The sequence below is a fragment of the Zea mays genome, chromosome 6 (genome assembly GCF_902167145.1).
Source record: "Zea mays cultivar B73 chromosome 6, Zm-B73-REFERENCE-NAM-5.0, whole genome shotgun sequence".
NCBI classification, from domain to species: Eukaryota; Viridiplantae; Streptophyta; class Magnoliopsida; order Poales; family Poaceae; genus Zea; species Zea mays.
Window position 1 is genome coordinate 43389038 of NC_050101.1, and position 14583 is coordinate 43403620.

Here is a 14583-nt window from a genome sequence, read left to right on the forward strand (position 1 = left end):
ACTCCGGGGGTCCCGAAGGCTGTTCCACATCAACGGTGGAAGAGCACCACCATCTCCTTCGGGGCATCCGATTGCCCCGACGACATGGCAGGGGCCGGTGTGCTGCCACTCATCACCGCCCCAGTCATCGCCAATATGCGGCTGCACATGTGTTGATTGACGGCGGGGTAGGCCTCAACGTCATCAGCCATGCAGCATTCAAACAGTTGCAGATCCTGGGGTCCCGACTAGGACCCTCTCGCCCATTCTCCAAAGTGGGCCCACAACCGGTGTATCCCCTTGGGAGCATCGCTCTCCCGGTTACATTCGGGACCGAGAAGAACTTCCGCACGGAGAACGTCATGTTCGACGTCGTGGAGGTTAACCTCCCCTTCAACGCCATCATCGGCAGGCCGGCCCTATACCGGTTCATGGCCATTGCCCATTATGGGTATTTGGTCCTCAAGATGCCGTCTCCAACCGGGGTCCTCACCGTGCCGGGTGACCGTGCCGCCGCGCTTGCGGCCATAGAGAAGCTGCACGCCCTGGCGGCAGAGACTGCTAACCCGGACGATGGAGGGGGGAACCCCTCAACCCCCAGCACCAAGGCACTCCCCAAGGTGCCAAAGGTACGACCTTCTGGGCCAAACGACGTCCCCGTTAAAGCCATCCAGCTTACTGCGGATTCCACCCAGACTACTCGCATTGCGGGAGATCTGGGTGAAAAATAGGAACTCGCGTTCGTCGCCTTCCTCCAGGCAAATGCCGATGTGTTCGCATGGGAGCCATCGCAGATGCCTAGGATCCCCAGGGAGGTGATCAAGCACCATCTGAAGATCAACCCCGACGCTAGGCCGGTGAGTCAGAAACCTCGCAGGCAGTCCGTGGAGCGGCAGGACTTCATCCGAAAGGAGGTCCGAAAGCTGCTAGACGCTGGCTTCATCGAAGAGGTTCATCACCCGGTGTGGCTGGCCAACACAGTCATCGTCCCTAAGGCGAATGGGAAGCTTCGGATGTGCATCGACTACACCAGCCTGAATAAGGCCTGCCCCAAGGACCCGTACCCACTTCCACGTATAGACCAAATCGTGGATTCTACCTCCGGGTGCGACCTATTGCCATTCTTAGATGCTTACTCTGGTTTCCATCAAATCCAGATGTCTAGGGAAGATAGTGTAAACACCCACTTTGTAATTGCTAGGAATAATACCAGTAGAGGAACAATTTCTCTTTATGTGAGTTTGATCTTTATGCATCATCATATGTGAACACCATGTCCAAAAACAATTAATAAAGAGAGATGCTACTAAATCATTGCATCATGCTGAATATTTTATTTGTGTGTGCATTTTTGTGACAATATTATAATAATGCAAAAAGAAATATGTAAATATCCAAATGGGGATTTAAATCCTAAATAATCCTAGAATTAAGAAAAGAGAGAAGGAAGAGGTTATAAAAAATAGAGGAAAATAAATGTATGAAAGAATACATTTTGTCCCCACTAATATTTTAATTTAAAGTGTTTAACTCAGTTAAGAAGCTCATAAACAAGTTTGAATTCAAATTAGGATTTAAATTTGAATTGGTAAAATAATGGGGAAAATAGAAAATAAAACATAAAAGAAAAAGAGAAAGGAGCTTACCTGGGCCTCTGTCGCCAATTCGGCCCATCTGCTGTTTTTCCTCTCGCAGCCCACTCCATCCCGCGTGCGCCGACAGCCCGGGCCCCGGGGTCAGCCTCTCCTCTCAGGCGCTTGTGGATCTTCCTCCGTTCGCTGACCTGTGGGTCCACCCCGTCAGCTCAATCTTCTCCCACGGACTCCGTCTTCCTCGCATGGTTGGCGCAACAACCCGCCCGAGCTCAGCGGATCCACAGCCACCTCGCGAGGATCTCGGCGAGGCTTGCGGCGCCACGATTGTTCCGAGCCCGGCGTGACTCCGAGCCCTCTCGGGTATATATACTAGCTCCGCGACCGCCCCGTGGTCCATCCTAGCGTGGCGTCAAGCAACCGCTCCTCCCTGCTACCTCCTCGGCGCAAACCTCTCTCCTCCCTCCAGCCTCTGGTTCTCGCCCAGGTCGCGGGTACCTACGGCCTCGCCGCAGCCTCGATCCAGCGCGCTCTCCTCCCTGCTCGGCCATCCTCAAATCCTCGCTGTGAACGCCCACTGTGTCGTGGCGGATTCGGGATCCAACTGGGGCGCCCGCCATTGATGGCGCTCGGGACCCTGGGTTCGGTCGGTGGTGATCGCCGTGGTGTTCCTGACGTACTTGTGACGATTTCTTGGGTGGTGGGCGACTGGGAGTACGACAATCGCTCGTCGTAACTCCATCACCACTATAAGTCCGCACCTTCCTGTGGCCGAGCTCCCACTTCATCTTCTAGCGATGGTAAGCACCTCCGTTATGTCCCCCTCGGTTCCCTCTATGAATAGCTTTATTTGGACTAGAAGATTAGTCACTGTGTCACGAATTCACGTAACCCCGGCGATGGCGCCGCCGCGGTGCCCTGTCCCTGGCCGCACGGGTGGACGGAGGGGGAAGAGGGCGCTTGGCCCTTGGATGGTAAAGGTGCGGTTAAGATTAGATCTGGGGGCTGGTAGATTTGGACCGTTAATATAAGATCGAACGGTCGGGTGTTTTTGGCGGGATTCGAAGTTAGTAACCGTTAGATCAACATCCTGGGGCTCTGATGGGATCCGCGTGCGATCATACTGTGGGCCGTGGATCCTTGATCCGACGGGTAGCAGGGCGTGCGGATTCATTTGGGGTTGGATCTAATCCGGGCCCCTGACTTCCGATCGGACGGCCAGAAACCACTGATACCCCTTCGCGACCGATCAATTGCAAAAGAGCCCCTGTTCTTTTTGTAAATGAACCCGCCGTCCACATAGCTAGGTTCTGAGTCTCAGGAATTCTTCTGTAATAGCTCCTGGGTTTTCTGGAAAATGAGGCCCCGTCCAGAATAGTTTTAACCCGAGAATTTAAATTTCAAATTGATTTTCAATGTATAAATAATGTCTAGAACTTCAATAATTCATAGAAAATGCATATGAACTCCAAATTACTTCATTCCAGTTCCTAAAATTTTGTAATAATGTTGTTTATTACATAGCACCTCTGTTTTAACATGAAAATGGTATTAAAATTTATTTCTTAACTAATCTCGTATCAAATACATAAAACCTTAGGAAATTCGTATCTCCTTCGTTTTAAAACCGATTTGACTCGTTCCAGTTGCGTTAGTCTCGTAGCAACGCGTAGATTATTATTACTCAGTTTATTCTTATGTTTGATGTGATGTTAATTTTGCCTATACCATATTTGTTTATATTGCTACGACTAGCGTGAGGTCACGAGTCACCTGAAGATCATCCTGGTACCTGGAATCTCAAGTCTCAGGCAAGTTGTGCCCTTGATCACTTCTTTTTACCTACTCATGTTCTGATTAATCATAATGATCTGCATAGGTTAATTTTGATGGGACCCAATAGGTTACCCTAGTTTGATTATCTTTATACCTTGTTTACCACTGAACTTTTTGGGTAGTACTTGCTAGTGCTTTATGTGGTTTTGGGTATGAAGATACATTATTCATGATCACACTGTTATTATCTGTTTATTATTACTGTTCATGATAAGATCATTATGTTAATTGGAACATGGAGCGACCACCCGGGAAAACAGTGCTACCACAAGGGTTTAATGGGACGCCCTTGGCTGATTAATTAGGAAAGCTAGTGGAGGACTACCTTACCCGAAAGGGGCAAGGGCAGTAGGGGAGTGGTCAGTGTAGGGAGGCCCTCGGGAGGACTTTGCTGAGATGGCGGTCCTGCAAGGGATTCCTGCATTGGAGCTTCCTATAAACTGTAGCGGGTTTTCTGAAGCTAGTGGAACTTTGTAAAGGCCTCGTAGTGTTACCCTGCCTCGCCTCCTCGGTAGAGGTGTATGGGAAGTCGCGATCCCTTGGCAGATGGGTAACATGACTTGTGGGTAAAGATGCGCCACCTCTGCAGAGTGTAAAACTGGTATACTAGCCGTGCTCACGGTCATGAGCAGCTCGGACCCTCACATGATTAAATTATGGAACTTAAACTCAATTTGTCATATGCATTGCATCGCAGGTGAGGTTGTTACTTTTGTTCTACTACTTAATTGGGCTGGTATTTACTTATACTTAGTAATTGCTAATAAAATTTTGACCAACTTTAAAAGCAATGCTCAGCTCTAACCATCCTCTTTGGTAAGCCTTACACTTCACGTGAGCTCCCACCTTTGGCGAGTTCATGCACATTATTCCCCACAACTTGTTGAGCGATGAACGTATGTGAGCTCACTCTTGCTGTCTCACACCCCCCCACAGGTCAAGAGCAGGTACCACAGGATGAGGCGCGTGGAGGATGCTGCGATGAGTTCGTGAGAGGTCTAGGTCGTCGTCTCCCAGTCAACTTTGGGTTGCTGGACCGTTGTCTCCTTATAATGTAATTATTTAATTATTGTGTATAGAACTCCTGTTATATAGTAAAGATGTGACATTCGATCCTGTGCCACTATGCATCATATGTGTGAGACTTGGTCCCAGCACACCTGGTGTTTATGTTCGCGCCCGGGTTTTTGACCCCTAGAATCCGGGTGTGACAGAAGTGGTATCAGAGGAATGTTGACTGTAGGACGAAACCTAGATAGAACTGGACAACCCTTATTTACTTACCTCTGCTACTCTGATTCTTTCTAAACTTCTCTTAATCTCTTCTCATCTATTTCCGCTTTACTCTGATTATTCTTACCTCTTCGTTTCTAAAGACAAATATGGATTTCACACTTTGAAATCCTGTGCCTAAAGTGACCTTTAGAAATAGGGACCTACTCTTAGGAACAAAAACAAAACTATTTTTTTATAAGTATCTGTGTCCTTGAATGCTTGTTCTTATGATACATGTCTGATTTGGATCTTTGATTGAGTGTGGTGGGTTGTGGAGTAATGTCCACAATTACATCTGCATATACATAATGCTTATAAAGCTAACTAGACAAACTAGAGTATCTAGCCTAACAATATCCATCTCATCTTAAAAGATTCTACCCTACACTAATAGATCCATCTTATCTTACAATATTCTTTATTATCTTAATAGATCCTAACTTATCCTAATTAAAATATATCTTATCTTAAAAGATTTTCTCTTATCTTAATAGATTCATCTTATCTTAAAAGATTATATCCTATCTTATCTTGTCATATCCTAACTACTTTGCTTATCTCGTACTAAGTGTAACAACTATGATCTATTCTAAAATAAGTAGATCTTAACTAGTCTAATCTAGTTATATCCAATTTGTCTATCCCCACCTAACATCAAACAAGATTTTGACCTACATCATGTAGTCTATCTCATCCATATCTATCTTAACCATATTCCCCAACCCCGATGATATACACTAACCTCGAATCAATGAGACCAAGACCAGAGAAGAGAAGATCGACCTCGACAAGGAAGGATAAAACAATCAAAGTGAATCTCGAGATGAATCAAGACTTAAACATTGCTGGTGAAGTCTTTTCCTTGTCATAATCTTTCTTACCTCCACTTGTCCAGCTTATACCCTATATAATAGGTAACTAGATACCTAGGCTCTCCTAATCAACCCCTGTTGACTATAAAAAAAAATGAGACTCCGGATTTTTGAACCAACTATAGACTAAAAGCGGAATTACCAACCAATTCTTTTGTATCCCTTTTCTTACAAATCTCGAGGACGAGATTATTTTTAAGGGGGGTAGGATTTGTAAACACCCACTTTGTAATTGCTAGGAATAATACCAGTAGAGGAACAATTTCTCTTTATGTGAGTTTGATCTTTATGCATCATCATATGTGAACACCATGTCCAAAAACAATTAATGAAGAGAGATGCTACTAAATCATTGCATCATGCTGAATATTTTATTTGTGTGTGCATTTTTGTGACAATATTATAATAATGCAAAAAGAAATATGTAAATATCCAAATGGGGATTTAAATCCTAAATAATCCTAGAATTAAGAAAAGAGAGAAGGAAGAGGTTATACAAAATAGAGGAAAATAAATGTATGAAAGAATACATTTTGTCCCCACTAATATTTTAATTTAAAGTGTTTAACTCAGTTAAGAAGCTCATAAACAAGTTTGAATTCAAATTAGGATTTAAATTTGAATTGGTAAAATAATGGGGAAAATAGAAAATAAAACATAAAAGAAAAAGAGAAAGGAGCTTACCTGGGCCTCTGTCGCCAATTCGGCCCATCTGCTGTTTTTCCTCTCGCAGCCCACTCCATCCCGCGTGCGCCGACAGCCCGGGCCCCGGGGTCAGCCTCTCCTCTCAGGCGCTTGTGGATCTTCCTCCGTTCGCTGACCTGTGGGTCCACCCCGTCAGCTCAATCTTCTCCCACGGACTCCGTCTTCCTCGCATGGTTGGCGCAACAACCCGCCCGAGCTCGGCGGATCCACAGCCACCTCGCGAGGATCTCGGCGAGGCTTGCGGCGCCACGATTGTTCCGAGCCCGGCGTGACTCCGAGCCCTCTCGGGTATATATACTAGCTCCGCGACCGCCCCGTGGTCCATCCTAGCGTGGCGTCAAGCAACCGCGCCTCCCTGCTACCTCCTCGGCGCAAACCTCTCTCCTCCCTCCAGCCTCTGGTTCTCGCCCAGGTCGCGGGTACCTACGGCCTCGCCGCAGCCTCGATCCAGCGCGCTCTCCTCCCTGCTCGGCCATCCTCAAATCCTCGCTGTGAACGCCCACTCTGTCGTGGCGGATTCGGGATCCAACTGGGGCGCCCGCCATTGATGGCGCTCGGGACCCTGGGTTCGGTCGGTGGTGATCGCCGTGGTGTTCCTGACGTACTTGTGACGATTTCTTGGGTGGTGGGCGACTGGGAGTACGACAATCGCTCGTCGTAACTCCATCACCACTATAAGTCCGCACCTTCCTGTGGCCGAGCTCCCACTTCATCTTCTAGCGATGGTAAGCACCTCTGTTATGTCCCCCTCGGTTCCCTCTATGAATAGCTTTATTTGGACTAGAAGATTAGTCACTGTGTCACGAATTCACGTAACCCCGGCGATGGCGCCGCCGCGGTGCCCTGTCCCTGGCCGCACGGGTGGACGGAGGGGGAAGAGGGCGCTTGGCCCTTGGATGGTAAAGGTGCGGTTAAGATTAGATCTGGGGGCTGGTAGATTTGGACAGTTAATATAAGATCGAACGGTCGGGTGTTTTGGGCGGGATTCGAAGTTAGTAACCGTTAGATCAACATCCTGGGGCTCTGATGGGATCCGCGTGCGATCATACTGTGGGCCGTGGATCCTTGATCCGACGGGTAGCAGGGCGTGCGGATTCATTTGGGGTTGGATCTAATCCGGGCCCCTGACTTCCGATCGGACGGCCAGAAACCACTGATACCCCTTTGCGACCGATCAATTGCAAAAGAGCCCCTGTTCTTTTTGTAAATGAACCCGCCGTCCACATAGCTAGGTTCTGAGTCTCAGGAATTCTTCTGTAATAGCTCCTGGGTTTTCTAGAAAATGAGGCCCCGTCCAGAATAGTTTTAACCCGAGAATTTAAATTTCAAATTGATTTTCAATGTATAAATAATGTCTAGAACTTCAATAATTCATAGAAAATGCATATGAACTCCAAATTACTTCATTCCAGTTCCTAAAATTTTGTAATAATGTTGTTTATTACATAGCACCTCTGTTTTAACATGAAAATGGTATTAAAATTTATTTCTTAACTAATCTCGTATCAAATACATAAAACCTTAGGAAATTCGTATCTCCTTCGTTTTAAAACCGATTTGACTCGTTCCAGTTGCGTTAGTCTCGTAGCAACGCGTAGATTATTATTACTCAGTTTATTCTTATGTTTGATGTGATGTTAATTTTGCCTATACCATATTTGTTTATATTGCTACGACTAGCGTGAGGTCACGAGTCACCTGAAGATCATCCTGGTACCTGGAATCTCAAGTCTCAGGCAAGTTGTGCCCTTGATCACTTCTTTTTACCTACTCATGTTCTGATTAATCATAATGATCTGCATAGGTTAATTTTGATGGGACCCAATAGGTTACCCTAGTTTGATTATCTTTATACCTTGTTTACCACTGAACTTTTTGGGTAGTACTTGCTAGTGCTTTATGTGGTTTTGGGTATGAAGATACATTATTCATGATCACACTGTTATTATCTGTTTATTATTACTGTTCATGATAAGATCATTATGTTAATTGGAACATGGAGCGACCACCCGGGAAAACAGTGCTACCACAAGGGTTTAATGGGACGCCCTTGGCTGATTAATTAGGAAAGCTAGTGGAGGACTACCTTACCCGAAAGGGGCAAGGGCAGTAGGGGAGTGGTCAGTGTAGGGAGGCCCTCGGGAGGACTTTGCTGAGATGGCGGTCCTGCAAGGGATTCCTGCATTGGAGCTTCCTATAAACTGTAGCGGGTTTTCTGAAGCTAGTGGAACTTTGTAAAGGCCTCGTAGTGTTACCCTGCCTCGCCTCCTCGGTAGAGGTGTATGGGAAGTCGCGATCCCTTGGCAGATGGGTAACATGACTTGTGGGTAAAGATGCGCCACCTCTGCAGAGTGTAAAACTGGTATACTAGCCGTGCTCACGGTCATGAGCAGCTCGGACCCTCACATGATTAAATTATGGAACTTAAACTCAATTTGTCATATGCATTGCATCGCAGGTGAGGTTGTTACTTTTGTTCTACTACTTAATTGGGCTGGTATTTACTTATACTTAGTAATTGCTAATAAAATTTTGACCAACTTTAAAAGCAATGCTCAGCTCTAACCATCCTCTTTGGTAAGCCTTACACTTCACGTGAGCTCCCACCTTTGGCGAGTTCATGCACATTATTCCCCACAACTTGTTGAGCGATGAACGTATGTGAGCTCACTCTTGCTGTCTCACACCCCCCCACAGGTCAAGAGCAGGTACCACAGGATGAGGCGCGTGGAGGATGCTGCGATGAGTTCGTGAGAGGTCTAGGTCGTCGTCTCCCAGTCAACTTTGGGTTGCTGGACCGTTGTCTCCTTATAATGTAATTATTTAATTATTTTGTATAGAACTCCTGTTATATAGTAAAGATGTGACATTCGATCTTGTGCCACTATGCATCATATGTGTGAGACTTGGTCCCAGCACACCTGGTGTTTATGTTCGCGCCCGGGTTTTTGACCCCTAAAATCCGAGTGTGACAGATAGGAAGCATACCGCTTTTGTAATAGTGGACGGGCTTTACTGCTATGTTATTATGCCTTACGGTCTAAAGACGCCCTGCCAACATTTGTGCGAGCGATGAGTAAGACTTTCGAGGACCTGATTAGGGACAAAGTGGAAGTCTGCGTCAATGACATTGTGGTCAAGACTAAGAGAGGGTCGACCCTAGTGGGAGACTTAACCCTGGTCTTCGACAAGCTGCGGGCAACCCGTATGAAGCTGAACCCGGACAAATGTGTCTTTGGTGTCTCCGCTAGGAAGTTGTTGGGGTTCCTGGTTTCGTACCGGGGCATTGAAGCAAACCTGGAGAAAATCAAAGCGATTGAGGTGATGAGGCCTCCAACCCGTATCAAGGACGTCCAGAAGCTTACGTGGTCATTAGCCGCCCTTAGTCGCTTCATTTCGAGGCTAGCTGAGAGAGTGCTGCCTTTCTTCAAGATCCTGCGGAAGTCCGGGCCTTTCTCTTGGACCGAAGGGGCGGAACAAGCCTTCCGGGAGTTGAAACAGCACATGGTGTCCCTACCAATACTGGTAGCTCCAGAACCAGCGGAGCCACTGTATTTATACATCGCGGCAGCCGTGGAAGCGGTGAGCATGGTGCTGGTCGTCGAAAGGATGGCACTAGAAGGCCAGGAGCCTGAGGACTCGGGACCGGCTACAGGGGTCCAGACCGTTTAGAGGTCGGTCTACTACGTTAGCAAGGTCCTTCATGAGGCGAAATCCAGGTACCCTGAGATGCACAAACTCCTCTATGTTGTGCTGGTCGCGTCCTGGAAGTTGCGCCATTATTTCCAGGCACATAGGGTTGTTGTGGTGACCTCCTTTCCATTGAGGACCATCCTCCACAACTCTAACGCCACATGCAACATCGTCAAGTGGGATGCGAAGCTCGCTGAGTTCCAGATGGACTTCCAACCTCGCCACACCATCAAGAGCTAGGTCCTGGCTGACTTCATCTTAGAGTGGACGCCTCCCCCAAGTGTCCCTGGGGGTCCGGATCCCGATTCGAACCCCACACCCGCGGTACTCAAGAGTCCGGTCTTTACCGAGCCCAACTGGACGCTCTACTTTGACGGATCCGCCCGCCAACAAGTTGGCGGAGCCGGGGTAATCCTCATTGATCCAAGCGGAGATCAAGTGAAGTACATGGTGCACCTTGAGTTCAAGGCCACCAACAACATGGCAGAATACGAGGCACTGATCTTCGGCTTGTCGGTAGCCCTATCCCTAGGGATCCGCCAACTCCTGGTGAAGGGAGACTCCCAGCTGATCATTAAGCAAGTCCGTGGGGAATGTAGCTGCAACGAGCCTAGGCTCGCAGCCTACCTTCTTCACGTAAGGAAGCTGGAGAAAGACTTCACAGCCCTGGAGCTACAACATGTTCCTCGGGCCAACAACTTGGCGGCAGATGACCTCTCCGTGAAGGCATCAACTTGGGCACCCGTGCCCGAGAGCATCTTCGAAAGACGGCTGTTGAGACCCACCGCCCAACCTGCCAAACTGGGCGAAGGGGGCGAGACTAGCACCTCAAAGCTAGCGGTCCCGGTGGCGTCCCAAAACCCACCAAAGACTGTGTGTGCCACAGGGGGCCTGCCAGCCCCTTAGCGCCACAGCCAATATCTCAAAGTGGTCCCGATGCATGGATCTCCGAGATACGGGACTACCTGAAGGAGAAAGTCCTTCCTGAAGACCATGTATCAGCAGAACGCATAGTGATGTTGGCTAAACACTACGCGGTGGTGGAAGGGGATCTCTACCGCCGCGGCGCCAACGGCATTCACATGTGGTGCATTACCCAGGAGGAGGGTCGTGAGTTGCTCACGGAGATCCATGGAGGAGAGTGCGGAAGTCATTCATCATCCCGCACACTGGTCAGTAAGGCCTTCCGGCATGGCTTCTACTGGCCAACTGCTCTCCAGGATGCAGCTGAGATGGTAAAGTCCTGCAAGGCGTGTCAATTCCACGCAAAGCAGATACACACACCAGCTCAGGCTCTGTAAATGATTCCGCCAGGGGGCCATTCGCCGTATGGGGGGTGGATATCCTGGGACCATTTCCCAGAACCGTCGGCGGGTACCGGTACCTCTTCATCGCCATCGACAAGTTCACCAAGTGGCTAGAGGTCACCCCTATGGTTAACATCACCCACGGTGTTGCTTTCGCCTTCCTCAAGTCCATCATCTATAGATTTGGGGTCCCAAGCCGTATCATTACGGACAACAGAACCTAGTTTACAAGACGGATCTTCCAGGAGTATTGCGAGGGCATTGGCACCCAGCTCTGCTTCGCATCCGTGGCTCATCCCAGGAGTAACAGCCAAGTGGAAGGGCAAATGCAGAGATCCTCAGGGGACTCAAGACGCGCACCTACGACTGCTTGAAGAAGCATGGTGCAAATTGGGTCAGTGAGCTTCCGTCCGTACTATGGGGAAACCGGACAACACCCAGCCGAGCCACCGGGGAGACCCCGTTCTTCTTGGTCTACGGGGCTGAAGCCTGTCTTCCCTCGGAAATCATCATGGGCTCCCCACGGGTCTAGGATTTCGATGAGTCTATGTAGGGACAGCTGTGACGTGAAGACATGGACTTCATCGACGAGCGCAGATGGCAAGCGGCGACCCGAAATGCGCGGTACAACCAAGCGCTCAGGTGCTACCACCAATGGTTCGTTCATAGTAAGGAGCTCAGGGTCGGGGACCTAGTCCTTAGGCGAGTACTGAACCGAGAAGGGCTCCATAAACTCTCCCCCAGCTGGGAAGGACCCTTCAAGGTGATGGAAGTATACCGACCCGGGTGTGTCCGCCTTTCCACAATTAAAGGAGAGCCTCTGCCCAATCCCTGGAACATAGAGCACCTCCGTAAGTTCTTCCCATAAAAGCAAAGCTGGGGAATTCGGTTTTCTTCCATTGTAACTAGGTGGCGCATATATGTACGCCAGCCCGGTGAGGTTCGCCCTCATAAACCCGGTCTGTTGGTTTACACTCATGAATATCAAGTTATGAAGAGAGGCTTACCCCCCAGATTTGCTTTATGATGGTTTATCCTCCTTAAGTTTACAACCATTATTTTTATCTAACCCACCCATACACTTTCCCCCATTGCTGGTATATTGACATCTGCATTGAGTAGCCAGGTCCTGTAGAGTGGGAAGCCAACCTGTGTTCCTAGTGTAAATCCTACAGGTCCTATTGCGTAAATCAAAGGATAAAAGACACCAGTTAGTGGGCCCTATGGGTGTGCTACTAAGACTTCCTAGCTAAGGCTGTGTGCAGATCCAGGTCCCAGCCGAGATTACCTCCTGGGGACCAGGTCACCAATTCTTTCTTAAATATACTGCCATCCAGCCTCGACAAGTCGAGCCTACATCCCAGGGGGGCCAAGTATCAGGGAAGAAGTTGGCAACGATGCACACAGCAAAGGGAAAGTAGCATACAGATAAGTTGTAATATCGCTTGATAAGTAGTAGTTAAAAGTATCTTACAAAATCAAAATATATTACAACCCGCTTCCCAGCGGGACCCTTGCTTTCTCCCCGCAGATCCGACTACTCATCATCAGCGGGATCCCGCTGGAAGCGCTCGGCCACCACATCTACAGCATCTTGTACGCTCCCCTAGGCGGCATCTTCGGCCTCGGCCACCGGACTTGCGATCACCGGCTCCAAGGAGATGGTCGGGTCGTGGCTCCGGAAGCACGTCAAGATGTACTCTGTTACCGCCTAGCAGAGTCTGCTGCCCTCAGCCACCAGGCAGGCGCCAAGGATCCGGTCCAGGCGTCGGAGGCGGTCAGCGGCGGAATCCAGCACCGGGAGCGTGTTGGAGATGGACACCGACCGCTTCGACACTGGGATGGGGCTCACCCCCAGCGGCACCAGCATCTAGCTCGCCTTGTCGGCCCATGTGGCGATACGGTGGTCCTCGGTACGATGCTCCGCCCGGAGGTCTTCAAGGGACTTCTTCATTGCCTCCACCGCCTGGGAGCCCGGAGTCGCCTGCGCCGCCTGGGCTACCTACGTTGCCTGCATCGCCTAGAACCGGCGGACCCGCTCCTCCAGTGTCCGCTCTTTCTCCTCCAGTCTCTTCTCCTCCTCTACCTCGAGCTCATGATCAGCCAGCAACTTGTCCCGCCTTTCCCACATCTCCTCACTGAAGGCGAGGTCCTTCTCCTGCCAGGCGAGATCCGTCACCTGCTTCTCCAGGGAGGCATCCTTCGCCTTGAGGTTCTCCTCGGCGAGAGCGATGTTGCTGGCCCTTTCATCGAGCTCCCGCTGCAGCTTTTGCAGACTCGCCTCAGCTGCGGTCTGCTCGTCCCATTGTTTCTCCAACATCACATTATAGGCCTTCAGCTTTTCTGACAGCGCCGTGATGACCTCCTCCCTTTGGTCCAGGTGCTCATCCTTCTTAGCCAGCTTCTTCTCCTTCTGGGTCACCTCCCGCTCCTGGTAAAACACCTTCTGGAGGTCCTCCTTGTAGTCCTCGCGCTCCTGCTCAAGCTCGGAACGCTCCGAGGCGAATTGGTGGGACGCGGCCTTGGTGCGCTCCTCCAGCTGGGCGCGCCAATCACCAAGTGTAACACCCGGGTTTTAGGGGTCCAAAGCCCGGGCGTAAACATAATCACCAGGTGTGCTGGGACCAAGTCTCACACATATGATGAATCATGGCACAGGATCGAATGTCACATCTTTACTATTTAACAGGAGTTCTATACAAAATAAATAAGTAATTACATTATAAGGAGACAACGGTCCAGCAACCCAAAGTTGACTGGGAGACGACGGCCTAGATCTCTCACGAACTCATCGCAGCATCCTCCTTGCGCCTCATCCTGTGGTACCTGTTCTTGACCTATGGGGGGGTGTGAGACAGCAAGAGTGAGCTCACATACGTTCATCGCTCAACAAGTTGTGGGGAATAATGTGCATGAACTCGCCAAAGGTGGGAGCTCACGTGAAGTGTAAGGCTTACCAAAGAGAATGGTTAGAGCTGAGCATTGCTTTTAAAGTTGGTCAAAATTTTATTAGCAATTACTAAGTATAAGTAAATACCAACCCAATTAAGTAGTAGAACAAAAGTAACCACATCACCTGCGATGCAATGCATATGACAAATTGAGTTTAAGTTCCATAATTTAATCATGTGAGGGTCCGAGCTGCTCATGACCGTGAGCACGGCTAGTATACCAGTTTTACACTCTGCAGAGGTTGCGCATCTTTACCCACAAGTCATGTTACCCATCTGCCAAGGGATCGCGACTTCCCATACACCTCTACCGAGGAGGCGAGGCAGGGTAACACTACGAGGCCTTTACAAAGTTCCACTAGCTTCAGAAAAC